Source organism: Ascaphus truei, chromosome 10, assembly GCF_040206685.1.
Source record: "Ascaphus truei isolate aAscTru1 chromosome 10, aAscTru1.hap1, whole genome shotgun sequence".
Lineage (NCBI taxonomy): Eukaryota > Metazoa > Chordata > Amphibia > Anura > Ascaphidae > Ascaphus > Ascaphus truei.
In genome coordinates, this window is record NC_134492.1 from 44,198,912 (window position 1) to 44,219,928 (window position 21,017).

At 39.6% G+C, this 21,017-nt stretch overlaps 1 long non-coding RNA gene across 5 annotated transcripts in view; it reads left to right on the forward strand.

The window, feature by feature from the left end:
- LOC142503388 (uncharacterized) overlaps nucleotides 1-21,017 on the forward strand; it is a 70,501-nt gene that overhangs the window by 30,707 nt on the left and 18,777 nt on the right. The window contains exon 6 of one of the 5 annotated variants that reach the window (XR_012804001.1): nucleotides 19,810-20,010. The exons of the other annotated variants lie outside the window; for them this stretch is intronic. This is a non-coding gene — a long non-coding RNA (uncharacterized LOC142503388). Of the gene's footprint in view, nucleotides 1-19,809; nucleotides 20,011-21,017 lie in introns of those variants that run through there. 5 annotated transcript variants of the gene reach the window in all.

The following is a 21,017-nucleotide window of genomic DNA, read 5'->3' on the forward strand; positions in this document are numbered from 1 at the left end:
ATCCCCACTCTTTCTTACCACTCGTTTCGTATTCATATATTGAAATATGGAATGATCCAGTATGTTTCTATTTTGTGTCTTCATTCTTTTTGCTACAATTCTCTGCCAGTTACTAAGTTGTTTAACTGGTATAACACATACAAAATGTATAATATATTTTCAGAAATTCAAATAGTCAATTATTGTGATTTTTTAAAGAACTGTCATAACTCATCCATGACCAAGCAGGAATTGTACCATTATTTGTATAAGCCCACAGTGAACCTATGTGTGTAACTAACAAGTGTCAGTCTGTCTGTCATGCTCTGCATCTCTAACAGCCTTTTGCTTCTTGGAAATGGCCATGGAAAGCTCTTGGAGAGAACTTTCCAGGAATATTGTTGATTTTAAAATGTGTAAAAATGGTACAGAATCTATTTTAGTCTCTGCTGTCCTGTCACCGGGCTGTGTTTATTTTGACTTATGCTAAACGACAATGTAATAATTATAAAGAATGGGAATTACTCCAATATAACCACGTCAAGTGTATCAAATAAAAATAGCATTATGACTGTCTCCTTATTGTTGCATAACTGCTCAAACTGGATTGCAAGGGAGTCATTTGCTTTCACTGCATAGTGGTGTGATCAAATGACATCGGTGGCAATGATGTCATCGATCAGTGGTCATAGATTTGCTTGGGCTGCTTTATGGATAATTTAATAATCCTGCTCAGTTTTCATTGGTCTTTACAAAACGAGTTTAGTGTTTTCTCTACAATAAAAATATTTGTATTAAATGTGCTTACAAGTTTCACTAATGCATTCTGTGCCATTTGTCACATACGGCACACTTGTGAGCATGGGGACCTGAGCACGGGACAAGGGTTAATACACATAGCTATCCAGCTGATTCACTTTACTCCATGCATGGACCCTCAAATGCCTAATACCTCCTCTCAATCCTTCCAATATCCTTTCTGCCACGAACAACACACTTATGAGCACATGAATTATATATGTACCCACGGTTAATACACACAGCTAACTACTGTAACTGCCTCACTTTTCTCCTTCGCCAGATACTTGAAATGAGTTCAAATTTACCCTTACGCTGTTACAATATATATATTATACTACTGCTACTGCTAAAGGTATTATTTAAATATGTACAGAGCCTTTGGTCTCTGTTTAAGAAAAACCATACACAACGCACACAAATCTGTTGTAGCAAAATGTGTCAAATGTTTTTAATTTACTTTCTACAAAACGTGCAAACAGTTCAATCATACATTATGATACATATAAAGCTGTGCTGAAAAGCTGTGTTATGTGGCAGGCATTAGCTCATAGGGGGCCATGTTAAAATGGATTTGAAGCAAAAGAGGTCACTGTGTTGCTTTTGCATGCAATTTCCCAGAATCCCCATTATCCCTTAGCATAAAATGCTTCCACTGCAGCACATTATTTTGTTGACATAATACAGTGACATCAATTTAGTTAACATGAGTTGATTGTCTACATTGTGCTTCTTTTATAGTGTTAATCTACATAACAGATTTAGAATTGTGCACGTTTTCATGGGATTGAGAGAGAAATATATAAGATATGATGAAAAATGAAAGGGGTCCCTTTCTTCCTGAACACTGTGTATATTATCTTTATAATGTGTTTGTCATGCAAATACTCCATAACTCCCCCTCCCCAAATTAAAATGTCATGCACGAGGCATAATTAGAGCACTAGTATTATTTTTTGCACTGGTGGTGCCTCTGTTATGCATCTGGGGGAGTATTTAAAGATGCTCTTATGTATCAAGGCAAAACTGGTGCAGTTTTGGGTCAAGAAATTAACTATGTGTATTGCAGGCAAGAATCATATTGCTCTTAATGGGATATTATTCTTTGCACTACTTTTGCCTTGATACTGTACATAAATCCCATAAGAGCTTTAAATGAACTCAACCTGAGGCCCTTTAATTGTGTCAGAGAAAATAATCAGTGCCGTCTTAACGCATGGGCACGCTGGGCAGTTACCCGGGGGCCCCACGAGCATAGGGGCCCCATGCTAATCTATGCACAGACCAGAATTTAACACTAATTTTCCGATCACCCGCCTCAACATTCAAATCTCCCGCTAACTCGGTAAAAGGAGAAAAATTACGACTTGTAGCGGAGAGTTTGCATGTCTGCATTCGCGAGAGAAATTTTGCAGGGCTCAGTGCACTGCTTTGCCCGGGGGCCTATAATGCTGTTAAGACGGCCCTGCAAATGATACCTGTGTTAAAGCAAAGGCTGCCTTAACAGTATATTGCATTATGTGTTCTTAATTCCTTTAAACTTGATGGTAGGACAAAAGCCTGCAATTCTGTCCTTAATCAGAGTTAAACAACTCACATCCTTATTTGCCATCATGATTTATTTCCACTGACTCCTAATCCTAAAACTATCACCCTCCCATTTCACATGATGGGTCAAACCCTAATTTACCTCATTGACATCAGCCCCAGGCTTTGACATACATTGGAAATAGATTTCAACCCTTTCCTTGTTTGTTCACGCATTTGCTAGTCAATAATTTTCAAATCAGCCTGAGTCATTTCCTATTTTCTCACAGAACAAAGTTACACCCAGCACTTTAAAGCTGCAATATCCTACTGTACATGCGTGTTTTTGTAATAGATCAGTTCTGTACTATGAGAAAATACTTGCAGCATTTAAAAAAAACAAGTCTGACTTACATTTTTAATGAATTATAATGTAAGAATTTTTTGTTTCTATAGCAACCATTTACACAGTCACATCCTCTTCCTCTTCTGAAACAGGCTCTGGCCCCTTTTTGAGCCTTGCCCTCTCTCTAGCAGTGCACCAATTGTATCTAGTGCCTACCTGGTCACATGATATTCTCCACAGAACTTTGCATCTTTGGCCCACTGACAGCCATTTAGTGAACTCCCGAGCTGAATCTTTACCGATCAATCACAGGATCACACGGATTGATCGGCAAAGTAGCTAATCATTGTGTGGATTGTATTGATGCACCTATTAAAGGAATTTATCAAAATGGCAGCTTGGACCGCTGCTTTAAATTTATATGACGGCAAGTGAGGAAATATCTTTACATTTGAAAACAATTCTGAGTATAGATAGAATAGAAGGAACATGGCATGATGGAAGGAAAACCTTTCCATCCTGTAATGTTTTGCATTTGACATAGATGTTTTTCCAGCAAACGGCTTAGCCCTGCAGAGCTTATATCCTTTCTTATACGTGGAACACAGAGAGTTGATGATCCATATTAACCAAGTAGTGCTACACTATAAGGCATCAGAGTAAATATGACCTCTTCAACAAAATGGGCTGTAAAGTGTCTTCAGGCCTGGAAGGTGTCTTACGGCCTAACACTGCTTTGTAAATATCGCTCTTTATGGCTAATCACTTTAATGGGGTCAAAATGTCTTCCAGGATGGATGGTCTTACAGAGTAGCACTTTTTAGTACATATGCCCTGATGGGAGTTGCCCAAGATAACAAGGATATGACCGGGATTGTCTGCTTCAAGGGCAGTGATGTCATCAATAAACTGCTACATGCTGCATTCAGTCACATATTCAGGTCTCTGAACAAATCACCAGGAAACTATGCCTTAACTTGCTTTTTTTTGTAGAGAAAAATATGTCAGAATCCTAAGAAATGGGAAACAATATATATATTTATATATAAAGCAGAAAATAGCCGTGTTAGTCCAGTGCAGAATAAATGAGTTCTTCAGTATACGGTGATACCTTTTTTATTGGACTAACAATTTATGTCATAGGACAAGCTTTCGAGAGTTATCCTCTCTTCTTCAGGTCAGGCAATACTGATATACAAAGGAATCTATGGCTAAAACAGTGTGGAGAGAGGGGAAAAAAAAAACAACAACAGATATTTACTGTAGATAAGGTAGGGTGTTAAAAGTGTTTGAAGCCAGGGGACAGTGTCAAAGAAAGGTGGGGAGGGGGAGGGATACTGGGGGGGAGGGGGAGAAAGTGTGGATAAGAATAGAGGCAAGCAGGATGATTACAAGCAATTTTGATAGGGTGTGAGAAAACCCATGTCCGCATTAAGTCCTTTGGTTTTGGTGTCAAAGAGTCTTATCATTCTGAGTTCAAATGTTTTCCGTTCTTGGGTGCTTTTAAACATTCCATTGAGGATTTTGATTTTTAGATCATTTATGGAATGATCTGGTTGTGAGAATATGTCCCACAGGTGAACAGTATCTTCCTTCTTCGTGATGGAGTATAGAGTGTCTGTGCATATTCATTCAACCTTGGTCACATTTGTTGCACTGAATCATATACACTAAATTCCTGGATGTGCAGCTGTATGATCCTTTAACATTGAATGTTCTATGGTTGTGACTGGCTGTGGGATCCTGGCAAATATGTTTGCAGAGTTTGCAGCGTTTGTTGCTACACGGTTTTGTGCCATTATCCATGTCTTTCAAATCGTTGTGAAGTTTTCTGCTGACTAATTTCTGTTTGAGGTTTGGTGGTTGCCGGAATGCAAGAATGGGAGGTTTTGGAAAGATTTCTTTTAATGTCGCATCCTCTGTCAGCATGGGTTGCAGATCTTTGATTATTTTTCGTATACCCTCTAGGGTAGGGTTGTATGTGGTCACTAATGGTATGCGTGTGGTAGGTTCTTTCTGTCTGTATTGTAGCAGGTGTTCCCGTGGGGCTTTTATTGCAGATGTAATAGTTTTGGCAATGGTCTTTGGTTTGTATCCCTTCTGTCTGAACGATTCGGTCAGGGTTGTGAGATGCCTGTTTCTGTCTTCAGTGTCAGAGCATATGCGGTGGTATCTTATAGCCTGGCTGTGTATGATACCTTGTTTTGTATGAGTGGGATGGAAGCTGGAGTTGTGGAGGTAACTGCATCTGTCAGTAGGTTTCTTGTATACAAATGTGTGTAGTTTGCCATCTTTCAGTGTTACTGTAGTATCTAGAAAGTTAACTAGGTTTGCCGAATAATCCATTTTGAGTTTAATTGATGGATGGAATGAGTTCAGGGACTTGTGGAATGTTTTAGGTTTTCTTCACCCTCTGTCCATATTATAAACAGGTCATCAATGTATCTGTAGTATTTGTAGGGTTTGTGGAAGCATGTAGTTAGGAATCTTTGTTCAAGATTTGCCATGAAAAGATTGGCATATTGCGGTGCCATCTTGGTACCCATTGCAGTCCCCATTAGTTGTAGGTACATTTCCTTGTTGAAGCTGAAGTAGTTGTGTGTGAGGATGTATTCTATCAGTTTGGTAATTACATCAGCGCTGTATTTCTGATCCATTGGAGATGTTGTAAGGAAATGCAGGCATGCCTCAATACCATCCTTGTGGGGGATGTTGCTGTAAAGGGATTCTACATCCATGGTAACTAGCAGTGTGTTGGATGGTAGTTGGTTGATGTTGTTAAGATTATTGAGAAAATCTGTGGTATCTTGTATGAAGCTGTTGGTGCTTCTGACTAAAGGCTTGACGATATTCTCCACTAAGCCTGATATTTGTTCCGTGAGTGTATCCATACCTGTTATAATTGGTCTGCCGGGGTTTCCTGGTTTGTGGATTTTGGGAAGCATGAAGAAGATCCCAACTCCAGGGTTGTCAGGTATTAGTTGCTTCAATTGTGGTTGCAGAAAAAAACTATGTACAACCTATCCCCCATGGAGAGATCTGCTATCAAGGAACTGCGAAACAACCACAACATCACCATCAAACCAGCAGATAAAGGAGGCGCAGTGGTGCTTATGAACAGAAATAAATACATAGAAGAAGGCAATAGACAACTCACAGACAACACCTACTACAAGAAACTCACGCATGATCCAACCCAGGAATATACAAAGCCACTCATGAATCTCATTCAAACATTCCCTAACCACCTGCAATCACAATTGAAGCAACTAATATCTTCTACATGCTTCCCAAAATCCACAAACCAGGAAACCCCGGCAGACCAATTATAACAGGTATGGATACACTCACGGAACAAATATCAGGCTTAGTGGAGAATATCGTCAAGCCTTTAGTCAGAAGCACCAACAGCTTCATACAAGATACCACAGATTTTCTCAATAATCTTAACAACATCAACCAACTACCATCCAACACACTGCTAATTACCATGGATGTAGAATCCCTTTACAGCAACATCCCCCACAAGGATGGTACAGTATTGAGGCATGCCTGCATTTCCTTACAACATCTCCCCTGGATCAGAAATACAGCGCTGATGTAATTACCAAACTGATAGAATACATCCTCACACACAACTACTTCAGCTTCAACAAGGATATGTACCTACAACTGATGGGGACTGCAATTGGTACCAAGATGGCACCGCAATATGCCAATCTTTTCATGGCAAATCTTGAACAAAGATTCCTAACTACATGCCTCCACGAACCCTACAAATACTACAGATACATTGATGACCTGTTTATAATATGGACAGAGGGGGAAGAAAACCTAAAACAATTCCACGAGTCCCTGAACTCATTCCATCCATCAATTAAACTCAAAATGGATTATTCGGCAAACCTAGTAAACTTTCTAGATACTACAGTAACACTGAAAGATGCCAAACTACACACATTTGTATACAAGAAACCTACTGACAGATGCAGTTACCTCCACAACTCCAGCTTCCATCCCACTCATACAAAACAAGGTATCATACACAGCCAGGCTATAAGATACCACCTCATATGCTCTGACACTGAAGACAGAAACAGGCATCTCACAACCCTGACCGAATCGTTCAGACAGAAGGGATACAAACCAAAGACCATTGCCAAAACTATTACATCTGCAATAAAAGCCCCACGAGAACACCTGCTACAATACAGACAGAAAGAACCTACCACACGCATACCATTAGTGACCACATACAACCCTACACTAGAGGGTATACGAAAAATAATCAAAGATCTGCAACCCATGCTGACAGAGGATGCGACATTAAAAGAAATCTTTCCAAAACCTCCCATTCTTGCATTCCGGCAACCACCAAATCTCAAACAGAAATTAGTCAGCAGAAAACTTCACAACGATTTTAAAGACATGGATAATGGCACAAAACCGTGCAGCAACAAACGCTGCAAACTCTGCAAAGATATTTGCCAGGATCCCACAGCCAGTCACAACCATAGAACATTCAATGTTAAAGGATCATACAGCTACACATCCAGGAATTTAGTGTATATGATTCAGTGCAACAAATGTGACCAAGGTTGCTACATTGGGGAAACCAGCCAAAAACTACAAGGAAGAATGAATATGCACAGACACTCTATACTCCATCACGAAGAAGGAAGATACTGCTCACCTGTGGGACATCACTTCTCACAACCAGATCATTCCATAAATGATCTAAAAATCAAAATCCTTAATGGAATGTTTAAAAGCACCCAAGAACGGAAAACATTTGAACTCAGAATGATAAGACTCTTTGACACCAAAACCAAAGGACTTAATGCGGACATGGGTTTTTTCACACCCTATCAAAATTGCTTGTAATCATCCTGCTTGCCTCTATTCTTATCCACACTTTCTCTCCCCCCCCAGTATCCCTCCCCCTCCCCACCTTTCTTTGACACTGTCCCCTGGCTTCAAACACTTAACACCCTACCTTATCTACAGTAAATATCTGTTGGTTTTTTTTTTTCTTCCTCTCTCCACACTGTTTAAGCCATAGATTCCTTTGTTTATCAGTATTGCCTGACCTGAAGAAGAGAGGATAACTCTCGAAAGCTTGTCCTATGACATAAATTGTTAGTCCAATAAAAAAGGTATCACCGAATACTGAAGAACTCATTTATTCTGCACTATATATATATATATATATATATATATATATATATATATATATATATATATATATATATATATAAAAACAAAAACAAATCAGTGCTAGGACTAGCACAAGGGTAAATTAATAATATGTATATTAAAGTGAATTTATTATCAGGTACTGATCAAGGAGAAATAGGCTAATAGGATGCAGCTCTAATAAGGATATGCCCATATGCCTATCCTAGATAATTTGGAAAAAGAAAAAAAGCGCAATCCTCTATAACAGTAAAAATCAGGATAATTTATTTAAGGCAAGAAAAGCTTGGTTGCTGGACAAACAGATAAAAACAAACACAATGTATGCAATGAATAACAGTGAATAAAAACAACAAAGGATGGATGAATGGAGGAAAAAATATATATATCCAAAAAATGTTCAATAGATCTATTGTGAAGGAGTGGTGCTGTGAGTGATATATCACTTAAATGCGTAGCAATGAATGTAGCAACAAATGGGGAGTACAGGATAACCTTGAGGTAGATCAGTGTGGGTAAACAAAGTTGCAATATCAGGCTGATAGATGTCTCCTGTTAAATGGATTCTTTAACAATGTCCTTTGGATAGACGAGACCAAAGTGGAGATGTTTGGCCATAATGCACAGTGCTACGTTTGGCGAAAACCAAACACAGCATATCAGCACAAATACCTCATAACAACTGTCAAGCACGGTGGTGGAGGGGTGACGATTTGGGCTTGTTTTTGCAGCCACGTGACCTGGGAACCTTGCAGTCATTGAGTCGACAATGAACTCCTCTGTATACTAAAGTATAGAGTCAAATGTGAGGCCATGTGTCCGACAGCTAAAGCTTGGCTGAAATTGGGTCATGCAACAGGACAATGATCCCAAGCACACCAGCAAATCTACAACATAATGGCTGAAAAAGAAAAGAATCAAGGTGTTGCAATGGCCCAGTCAAAGTCCAGACCTCAACCTGATTGAAATGCTGTGGCTGGACCTTAAGGGAGCTGTGCATAAACAAATGCCCACAAACCTCAATGAACTGAAGCAACGTTGTAAAGAAGAGTGGGCCAAAATTCCTCCACAACGATGTGAGAGACTGATAAAGTCATACAGAAAACTTCAAGTTATTGCTGCTAAAGGTGGTTCTACAAGCTATTGAATCATAAGGTGGACTTAGTTTTTCACACATGGCTTCTCCATTTTGGCTTTATTTTTGTTAAATAAATCATGACACGGTGTAATATGTCATGTGTTGTTGTTCATCTGAGGTTGTATTTATCTAATTTTAAGACCTGCTAAGGAACAGATGATTGTTATTATGTCCTGATTAAAACCATGGAATTCAAAGAGGGTGTACTTTCTTTTTCACATGACTGTATACAGTATATATGTATCTAAATCACTATAATGTTCAGTAGCTTTAAACTAAGGAATGTGATATCAAAGGCATTTGTAAATATCCATTCACTATCCCAGGCCCATTCCTAATAATTTAATGATCATCTTTTGAAGTTTCTTGTTGATCCCTAAAGAAATAATGCCGGACCTTCCCTTACAAATATTGCCCTGTTCAAGTGTCAGCTGAGTTTATGGCAATCATTAGCACAGTTTATTGACACAATAAAGAGAAAAGGTAATGACAGACACAGGTGCAGAACTGTACACAGCACCAGTCCACAGCACCTATTATTTTTCCCTTTTTGTTTTACTATATACAGTATGTGAGTAGCTTTCATGGGAAATAATTACCTAAGCTGCCAATCGATTCCTTCTCCTGTGATCGATCAGACAATATTCTGAACACGGTCTGAGATATGAATGTGACAGCATAATCAGCAACAGGATGCTTTTTTTCGGTCATTGAAATCAGCATGTGCCTCTGGTGCACAGGACAGATTGCCAGCTCTTTACATAGGGCTCTAATGCACGTGCATTGTCTTTTTAGGTACTGTATAGTGTTTTCATATCCAACTCATTCGCATTTAAAAAATATATATCGATTTCATCCATTGGGATTTATAAACTAAGGGGTTTAAGACCATGAAGGTGATGATACAAAAGGTATTCTGTTGCAAAAATCTGCTTTTATCTCCATTTCAATTAAATGCACCTTTCAGACGACACACAACCTCAGCCAGGTTGAACTGTTGCCATCATTACATAAGACAGATAATTTATTCATGTTTCACACAAGTCACATCTTTTCCTTGTCTACAAATTAAGCTTTGTGTGCTTATTGAAGAAGTGGATAAAAAGGCCTAACTAATACGATATTGCTGCACTGCTGGTTCCTACCAGTTACATAAAACTAATCTTTGTCATGGATTTATTTAACATTTAGGACAAATTATTTTCTTGTAATTGACCTCAGTTCTAAACAAGACATTACAAAGATGTTAAAAGTGCAATTCCACAAGAATCAGTTCAGTCTGGCAATTTGCAGACGTAGTGTGCAGGGTTAGGCAGTCGCCACTGGCGAAAGTTGAACTTTAGTTTTGAGCGACGTCGCTGGCGACAAGGCCAGTGACGTCACGAAGGCAGAGGGCAGAGTGCAATACGCGCTCTGTGATTGGTTTAGAGACAGTCACATGTGGCGACTGTCTCTCCCAAAATCAAATTTAACTGACTTCAAAAATTTTGGTCGCTCCGTCGCTCCGTCACCGCCGCGCTTACTATAAGCGCATGCAACGGATTCAATGTATTTGTTTTGGTGCGGCGTCGCATCGCCGTCGCCAGGCACTATAAGCGCAGCCTTAGGAGCACTCATGATGCTGTGATCTTTCCACAGGTGCTCATCAGATCAAGTAACCAACAAAGGAACTTGTAAATGGCAAGGAGAAGTATCTATGGCACTGCAGGTGTCTTAATAAAGATTATAGGCTAAAGCAGTAAAATTCAGGGCATTATTGAATACCCTGCTCTCTGATTGGTTAAAATTCCGGGCATTATCTACAGTAATGCCCTGAATTTCAGCAGCTTGCAAAATGCAGTTTTCAATCTGTTTCTTTCCAGCCAATCAGCTTTCAGAACAGCTGAGACAGGGCAGGGATTGGTTTGAATGAAGTTAAAGCTCTGAGACATGGCAGGGGATTGGTCAAAAAGTATCAGCTACGGTTTGACTCCTGCCCCTCCCGAGCTGACTGAGATTTTCTGAGCAGATTCAGTTGAATTGGGGGGGGGGGGGGGAGAGTCTGCAAAGAAGTAAGTATAGAGGTGCAGTGTTGTGTGTGGTGTGGGTGGGGGGAGTGTAGAGGTGCTGTGTTGTGTGTAGAGCTGGGGGGGGATAGTGCAAAGTTTAGTAAGTGGCTGCATTTTTTATTGTGGCTGCAGTGTGTGTGTGTTGTGCTGTTGTATGTGTAGCAGCAGTTTGTGTGAGTGTAGAGCTGATGTGTGTGTGTGTGTGTGTGTATAGAGCTACTGTGTGTGTGTGTGTGTGTGTGTGTGTGTGTGTGTGTGTGTGTGTGTGTGTGTGTGTGTGTGTGTGTGTATATAGACCTCCATTGTGTGTGTGTGTGTCTGTCAGTAGCAGTGTTTATGGGTGTAGCATGTGTGCGTGGCAGCAGAGTTTGTGTGTGTGTAGAGCTGCTGTGTGTGTAGAGCTGCTGCTGTGTGTGTAGAGGTGCTGTGTAGTGAGTGTAGAGGAGGTGCTGTGTTGTGTGTCTAGAGCTCCAGTGTGTGTGTGTGTGTGTGTGTGTGTGTGTGTGTGTGTGTGTGTGTGTGTGTGTGTGTGTGTGTGTTTGTGTGTGTGTGTGTGTGTGTAGAGGCACTGTGTTGTGTGTGGTGTGCTGTTTTGTGTGTGTGTGTGTGTGTGTGTAGCAGCAGTTTATGTGTGAGCTGCTGTGTGTGTGTGTGTGTGTGTGTGTGTGTGTGTGTGTGTGTGTGTGTGTGTGTGTGTGTGTGTGTGTGTGTGTGTGTGTGTGTGTGTGTGTGTGTGTGTGTGCCTACATTTAGCCTATAATAGTAATAATCCCCTCAGAACAGGGCATTACTGGCCAATAATGTCCTGGCTGGGTTAAAGTCCCTCGGCTTCACCTCAGGCCTTCAACTCTTCCAGCCAGGGCATTATTGGCCAGTAATGCCCTGTTCTTCAGGGATTATTACTTAAATAAAGTGATTAGTAGAACATGATCCTGTTCTAATAAACACTTTATTCTTTGTAAAGACCCCTGGAGTGCTTGGATACTTCTTCTACTTGCCATGTACAGATGTAGCCAGCTTCATTTTACCTACTGATATCGTTCAATAATGGAAAATATCACAGAGTTTCAAAAGGATATAATGGCAGGGATATTGCAGAATATAACAGAATACCCCCATCATAACACACCACCGGGAGAAATAATCTTTGTTACATCTGTACTTAATTGGGAAAATATCTAGTAGTTCTCTATATGAGAGGAAATATTAATTACATTTAATTTTTTTCTGGAATTTAATTAAAAACATAACTTTTTCGTGAATGTATTTAAAATGTGAGCATTTTCTAAAAACAAATCGCTAAACTATCCTTTGGATCTGCATCATGTTAACCCTAGGAATTTTGCAAGTTCTTAGAGGCATGTTACAGGACACTTACAAAAAAACATTGTTTTATTGTAGATTCTGGGATGCACTTGTTATTGTACATTTAAAAGTCAGACTTCCGGCTCCAATTTCCAAATCCAATAAAGATATATAACCTTACAAGGCAAATGTTACAAATATTACAATTGGTGTTGCACGGTCTCGTGCTTCTCTTTTTTCGTACAGTTTCAGCTTCATTAGCTTACGATTATCTTTAGCTGTGGTCGTGCTCTTTTGAAGATGTAAATAGCCTAATGACAAGCCCACGGCACCCGGCCCACTGGACCATGGCAGAACGCTTTCTATGCCACGGTTGAAGAGAATGGTAAATGGACTACGGGCCATATTTACTAAATGCTGCATTTCTATAAGACACCTTACAGCCCATTCATTTGAATTAGCCATACGGTGAATGCCTAATGTACATGTGGCTCTATATTGCTAAGCAGAATTGAAGGTATTCTAATGTTATTTACATTTAAGGGGGCTATTGAAAAGAGTCACTTTTGGGAATTTTGAAAAACTGCTAGGACCTGCTTTATGCCATATTTGTAATATATTCAGTGATTACTGTGATGTGTCCCTAGCATATATTTATTGTAGTGGTGTATATTTAAGAATATAGCCACATAGTTACATACCGTAGTAGATGAGGTTGAAAAAACACATACAGTACGTCCATCAAGTTCATATATATCATTAATCTGGTCAGGGAAAGCAATTGATGAATTCCAATTGGAATTGTTGTAATCATGTGGGAAACAGAATTCAAAGGTGGAGGCGTAGAAACTTCTATTTGGATGACAAAATCCAAAAATGAATTCAATAAAGCAAAAATGGAAAAGCGCGTACTCCAAGGTATAATGAAGTTTAAATAAAAAATATAAGGCATAAAAATGGGGGCTTGAAAAATCGCACTCAGATAAAAACCTGTCAGTTATGCATAATCATATATAACCTGACTTCAGGTGTTAACCGATTCAAGCAGCAAGTTTATCACAAAAATATGGCAAATTGAACCCAACAAATGGAGTTGGTCCAGTTGTAAATCTGTCCAAAGAGTCTCCTCACGCTTGTCAGCATGTTTTACAGGGCAATAGTCAATTACTCATGCTCACGGTAATGTGTTGAGACCACTCACAGTTTATTCCGATAAGGGGGCCCCACAGGTAATGCTCATCCAAGCTGCTTTTTAACGTTTTAACTTGTTAATGAATGACCTTGAGGTTGGCACAGAGAGCAAAGTCTCCATCTTTGCTGATGATACTAAATTGTGTAAGGTAGTAGAATCAGAGCAGGATGTAATTTCTTTCCAGAAGGACTTAGATAGACTGGAAACTTGGACAGGTAAATGGCAGATGAGGTTTAATACAGATAAATGTAAGGTTATGCATTTGGGATGCAAGAATAAACAGGCGACTTACACATTAAATGGGGATATATTAAGGGAGTTTCCACAGTCATGCAGTAGCTGCAAAGGCAAACAAGATCTTATCTTGCATTAAATGGGCAATGGAAGGAAGGGAAGTAAACATAATTATTCCCCTTCATAAAGCATTAGTAAGACCCCACCTTGAATATGGAGTACAATTTTGGGCACCACTCCTTAGAAAATTTATTATGGAACTAGAGAAAGTGCAGAGAAGAGCCCCAAATTAATAAAGGGGATGGACAATCTAACGTATGAGGAGAGGCTAGCTATATTAGATTTGTTTACATTAGAAAAGAGGCGTCTAAGAGGGGATACGACAACTATATAAAAATATATGCAGGGATAGTACAAGGAACGTTCAAAATAACTACAGCTCAACCCCGTTATAGCGCGATCCGTTACAACGCGAATCCGCTTATAACGAGATGCAATAATGGCTCCCAATTTTCGTATTTATGAATACTCTACAACACGATTATTGGTATCTTAAATACTTTATTGTACAATGCATACAAATGTACATAATTTCTAACGCGATCCACTTATAGCGCGATGTGATTCTTTGGACCCCAAGCATAGCGTTATAAGGGGGTTGAGCTGTAGCAACAAAGGAAATGGTTCTTTACAGTAAGGGCAACTAAAATGTGGAATTCATTACCTGTGTAGACTGTGATGGCAGATACTATAGATCTGTTAAAAAAAAGGTTGGACATATTTTTAGAAAGGAAAGGTATACAGGGATATACCAAATAAGTAAACATGGGAAGGATGTTGATCAAGGAAGTAATCGAATTGCCAATTATTGGAGTCAGGAATGAATTTATTTTTCCCCTTATGAAATCATTAGATGATATATCACTAGGGGTTTCTGTTTGCCTTCCTCTGGATCAAAATACTGTAAATACGGATATAGAATAAAGTATCTGTTGTCAGAATTTATCAAAGGGTGAACTTGATGGGCGTGCGTCTTTTTCAACCTCATCTACTATGTAACTATGTAACTATGTACGTCTCAATCTGAGATCTCCCTCACATTTGGAGGCGTCCTTCTGGAAACAGTGATTAGTGGCTCACACTCGCACTCAGTTTGAAACCTCCCCACACTTGTCGGCGTTCACCAGGGGCAGTGTCTGATGGCTCACATTTGCGATGTTTAGGAGTGGGACTTAGCTCAAAGTCACATGATCATCTGGTCAGAGTCACGCCAATAGGAAGTGTATATATATATATATATATATATATATATATATATATATATATATATATATATAATAACTAAAAAGTAGTTTACCAGTTGCACTCTGAGTAAAGAATTATTAAAGCATTATTTCTTATTTTTCCTTTTATATGGCAGTGTTAAAAAAAACACACAACATTTCAGGGGCAAATTCCCCTTCATCAGGGTCTCAAGAAGTATACTTGATGAAGTGGAATTTGCCCCTGAATTATTGTGCTTTTTTGAACACTGCAATTAAAAAATGAAAGATATAGTGCTAATATAATTATTTAGTCAGAGTGCAGTGGGGAAACAACATTTTTATATATATATATATATATATATATATATATATATATATTAGTTGAAAGATTCAACAGCGCCTGGGTGTGTACTAGCCCCACAGTAGACTCCTGATAACAAACAGACCACAACAAATGTTAGCACAGATGACCCGTATAAAACAATTGTAAAAATGTATTATTATAAAATATATATATATATATAGGAACTCAGATGGTGGTAATAAGTATTGATGGTAAGTGTGTGTAAAATATAAAAAAAAATGTCAAAATTGTATATGTATAATTGTTGTGTGTTAAAAAATATATTGAATAAAAAATGATGAATGATGAACTATTATTGCAAAAAACACTGAAAAATATGATTATCAAAATATAATATGATTAGGTGAAATGCATTAACCAAAAAATGAAAATGTTAAAAAATAAAAAATAAAAAAATGTGTAAAAAATTAACTATAAAAATATATATATATGTGTTTTCCACAAAAAAAGTTGATGATTTTGTATGGAGATTACAACGTCCGGGCTGCTTCTTCTTTGGGGTCAGCAACCTCCCAGCAAATTCTATTGGAGAAACAAGAGAAAAAGCGCCCGATCCATGTGTAAAATCTGGTAACAAAATTTTAATAAAAAATCACAAGACAAATGCACACTCACAATTTGTCAATGCAAATTAAGCATTGTATGGGTAAACCCATGCGCCAACAAGTAGCTGCTCGCCGAATGTTTACTTCAGTACATCAGACCTCACTGCTACCGGTGCATCACAGTCAGATGTCCCTATGGAAATTCAGGTATACAGTCTGTTGTTCCAGCATTAGATGCTGTGTGTGGCTCAGGGAACGTCCTCCCTCTCCTGGCAGCAGACGCACGAGCTATTCCACCAAACGTAGCTCCTTGATGAAATCCGTCAATCGGAAGAAACGCGTACACGTAGGGCACGTGGTTTCAAGGAGCTACATTTGGTGGAATAGCTCGTGCGTCTGCTGCCAGGAGAGGGAGGACGTATATATATATATATATATTCTTCTTCTTCCTTCTCGCACTATTTAGCCACAGTTGCTGTGGCATCACTTATTCATAATTAAATAATGCTTAGAGTATGCACTGTCACTATTCAACATTTACATACACATGTTTGAAACTTGCACATATTGTAACTGTGGTCTCCCCACTGGTCCCTAGAGACATACTTTACAAAGGTAGGGAACTAGTGGGAGGACACAAAAGGTCACATTTTGCGTTAGTAGGTCCCTGGGCCTTAGGCTGGTTAGCAAGCAATTTTAGCAGATCCATCTTTTGCAACACATCCTTCTCCTGCAGTTTCTTGCGTTTGTTCCTCATTACAGATATACTGTAGCAGCCTGGTTAATGAATTCCGGAAGTAGAATCCTGTGGGGGAAGGAATAAGCGGTGCACTGCTTTGAAGCAAAAAATAATAAGGCTGGATCACTCAAAAATATATATTACAAATATTTATTGAGCCATTCACAACATGATAAATATAAGGAAAACAAGCAAAGAGCACCTTTTACGCATTTCACGCATATGTGAAGAAATCGGATATATTTACATGATTAATACAAGACAAATTCCAGGAGATTGTACTTTTTATGTTGTGAGAAGGTCTGTATCTGCCACTTTGTGGTATCTTACAGACACCCCCTCTTGATGCTATTATCAAAGTATCTTTCTCCAACCTGGGGGTATTATTGACTTTCCTTTATATGTACCACTACATGCCTATCTGGATATATATTTAGTTTATGAACATTATAACAACAAGTTATTTGGTTACTATCAGCTCACTCTAGAGCACTGATATTGGGAATAATTTACCTTTCTTTCTTAATTGGTTAATTAATTCAGTGCACCTGGAGCGGAGAAATTAGCTCTGCAGCTGCAAGTAGCCTAAGCATGCTGCTTAGGGGTCACACTCGACGCATCTCTCACATTCTCCTCTCACATTCAGAACGTTTCTAAAACATGTCGCTTTTTCCTCCGCAATATCACAGATACGCCCGTTTCTCTGTTGCTCGACTGATAAAACTCTGACTCAGGCCCTCATTCTCCCCCGTCTTGATTACTGTAACATCCTGCTGTCCGGCCTTCCTGCCTCTCACCTGTCTCCCCTACAATCTATCCTAAACGCTGCTGCCAGAATCACTCTACTCTTTCCTAAATCTGTCTCCACGTCTTCCCTCCTGAAATCCCTCTCCTGGCTTCCGATCAAATCCCGTATCACACACTCAATTCTCCTCCTCACTTTTAAAGCTCCTCCTTACATCTCAGCCCTAATTTCTCGTTATGCAGCATCCTGACTCTTGCGTTCCTCTCAAGGATGTCTTCTTTCTACCCACTTTGTATCTAAAGCCCTCTCCCGCCTTAAACCTTTCTCGCTTACTGCCCTGCACCTCTGGAATACCTTTCCCCTCAATACCCGACTAGCACCCTCTCTATCCACCTTTAAGACCCACCTTAAGACACACTTGCTTAAAGAAGCATATGAATAGCACTGAGGGTTATACTGGACACATGATACATATCGCTTGGCCCCCTGCAGACGCACTTACCAAAATTCCCTCCTACTGTCTCTGTACGTTCTCCCTACCTACCAATTAGACTGTAAGCTCCTCGGAGCAGGGACTCCTTTTCCTTAATGTTAATTTTATGTCTGATGTATTTATTCCCATGACCTGTTATTTATATTATCTGTTATTTATTTGATTACCAGGTGTATTACTACTGTGAAGCGCTATGTACATTAATGGCGCTATATAAATAAAGACATACAATACAATACAAGTACTGTACATTAGAACTGGCATAGAGAAAGAGCATAATAAGCAAGGGCAGGGTGTCTTTTCCTGCCACTGTACCAACATTAGGTTTTTCATAGAGAAAATTATAGTGCCAAGCTTTTGAAAGCTCAGTCGTTTTATCTTCAATAATACTGTCACTACATTTAAACATTTTTAGTGTATAGTACACTTGAAAAAGAAACCTATGACATTTTGAAAGCTCTGCATACTATAATTTAATCTATGAAGAACTCTAATATTAGTCCCCTATGTGACGTTAGGGGGTAGCCAGTCTTCATAATAAAGGATGCCCGACTGGTTACCCCTGAAAACCGTGGGGCCCTGGCAGCAAAGTAGCACCATAAGCCAGGGACACTGCAATGTATGAAAAACCCTGACCTGTTGTGTGGTTTACCTGTTCCCCTTCCCCAATAAACATGGGATTTCGGGAGTGGGAGTTTCAAGGGGGATACTTGGGTCAAAATGTGTTTATATTTTGTGTAGGAGTTCGGGGGACAAAGTTACCGGTAGTCCCGTAATTCTCCCTGATGTGCTATCATGATTTGCGTGTGTGCGAGGTGAATTACACCGGGGCAACATGGTGTCCCTCAGAATACTGGTTTTCGAGCCCAAGTATCCCAGACCCATTTCCCCCACATGTATAATGTTCCCCAAGAGATAGTTGTTTAATAAAACAGTGTGTTATGTTTTATACAGTATGTATTAATGTCTATGCAGTCATCCCGGGCATCTACATAGGAGCCAAGATATCTGCATAGACATCGTAGATCAAAGGGAAGAAAGTGTTAGGAGGTGAGAAAACCATTTGGTGAGCAGGGAAGGATGGAGTACCAGGTCCAGAGAACAAGGGAACCCTACTGGGGCACCTTTTGGACTGTCAGACCTGGTGGAGCCTGCTCAGCGGGGGGCAATGGGTTGGCTGGGGAAAGACGCTACTGGTAGGCGTGATTCCCATTGGCAATTCATATTTTCCGCTCATCCGACTTTTCGAGCTGGCTTGGCACGCCCCCTCCTCTGACATCAGCAGCCACACGAGCCCCCATTCTGAATGGCTGGCTGAGGTACGATCCGTTCCCTGATTGGTCGCTTGTCTCCTTTCCATGTTAAACATAGAACAGCGGGGTCTATGTAAGGAGACTTCCTGATGAGGGAACCAGACCATCTTGTGGCTTGAATCGGTGAGGCAAAGGCGGGCTTTTCAAAGTTGCTCTGTTGCGAATAGCAGAGCAACTGGCTTCATTTTTGGAGCTAGGAAAATCTGCCTAGCTGAGACTAAGTCAGATGTGAGGACCAAGTTCTCAGACTAGAACGTAGCGGTCGCGGCTGAGTATTCTTCCCGAAAAGAGTACCACGTAGCCCGGGACGAAGTCCCGTTCAGGATAAGCCTTCCGAAGCAGGAACCCTGCACCTATTTAAGGCTAGTTTTCTAGCCCAGACCCCGAGTAAGTTTGTATTCTGCCTGTATATTGTATATTCATTGTGTGTACGTGGGTTTCACCGGAATAAACCTGATTTTATTCCATTACCTTGCTTTGCCTAGTGAATGATCCCAGAAGGTAAAAAGTGTTAAAAGTGCTGGTCTCCTGTGACACCCTAAAAGGTACATAATAACCTACAACAAATTTACATTTCTCTAGGACCAACACGGCTACTAGAACTTTGAACTTCAACTTTGGCCTTGAACTCAACAAGCAATTTGTGATATCTTGATATTTGAGGGCTCATACAAACAAGACACCGTTGAAAAGGCAAAGAATTGCAAAGAAAGGAATATATATTTTTATATAATTAAGCATTTTTCTTGAATTTTGGTTACACATTATGACTAAGAATTTCTGACTGTGGACATTTTTTTTGGCCTCAAGACAAAATAAAATGCATGTTTCCCTATAAATAAGTTCAAAGGAGTTTGGAAGATATTTTAAACCCATCAATGATGCCTTGTGATATGTCATAAAAATAAAAAAACAATCAGACACATAATGTCCTAGTGGCATATTTGCAAAATATCACGCAAGAGATCCGAGTTTTCTCACACAACACATTTATTTATTTATTTATAAAATGTTTTACCAGGAAGTAATACATTGAGAGTTACCTCTCGTTTTCAAGTATGTCCTGGACATAGTTAATATGACAAATAAAACATGGTTACAAATACAGTTACATAAATGAGCAGGGTATACATTATATACAATACATTGCATTCACAGTTAGAGAAGATGTATATTATAGGCTTATGTAAAGGTTACAGACCAGATTAAAATGTGAGACAGCCTTACTTTTGAAAGAACTTAAACTGGTGGTGAATGTGAGAGTCTCCGGTGGGTTGTTCCAGTTTTGGGGTGCACGGTAAGAGAAGGAGGAGCGGCGAGATACTTTGTTGAGCCTTGGGACCATGAACAGTCTTTTGGAGTCAGATCTCAGATGATAAGTGCTGCATGTGGTAGGGGTGAGGAGCTTGTTCCGATAGGTGGGTAGCTTGCCCAGAAAGTATTTGAAGGCAAGACAGGAAAGGTGAACTTTGCGCCTAGACTCGAGTGATGACCAATCTAGTTCTTTGAGCATTTCGCAGTGATGTGTGTTGTAGTTGCATTGGAGAACGAAACGACAAATTGAATTGTAGAGGGTGGGTTTGGGGTGCCGAGCCATATACTATGCCTCCATAGTCGATAATTGGCATTAGCATCTGCTGTGCAATACGCTTTCTGACCAGCAGGCTTAGGGAGGATTTGTTCCTGTAAAGTACACCTAGTTTGGCATAGGTTTTGGATGTCAGGGCATCAATGTGCATTCCGAATGTTAAGTGGGAGTCAAACCATATGTGCAGGTATTTAAAACTAAT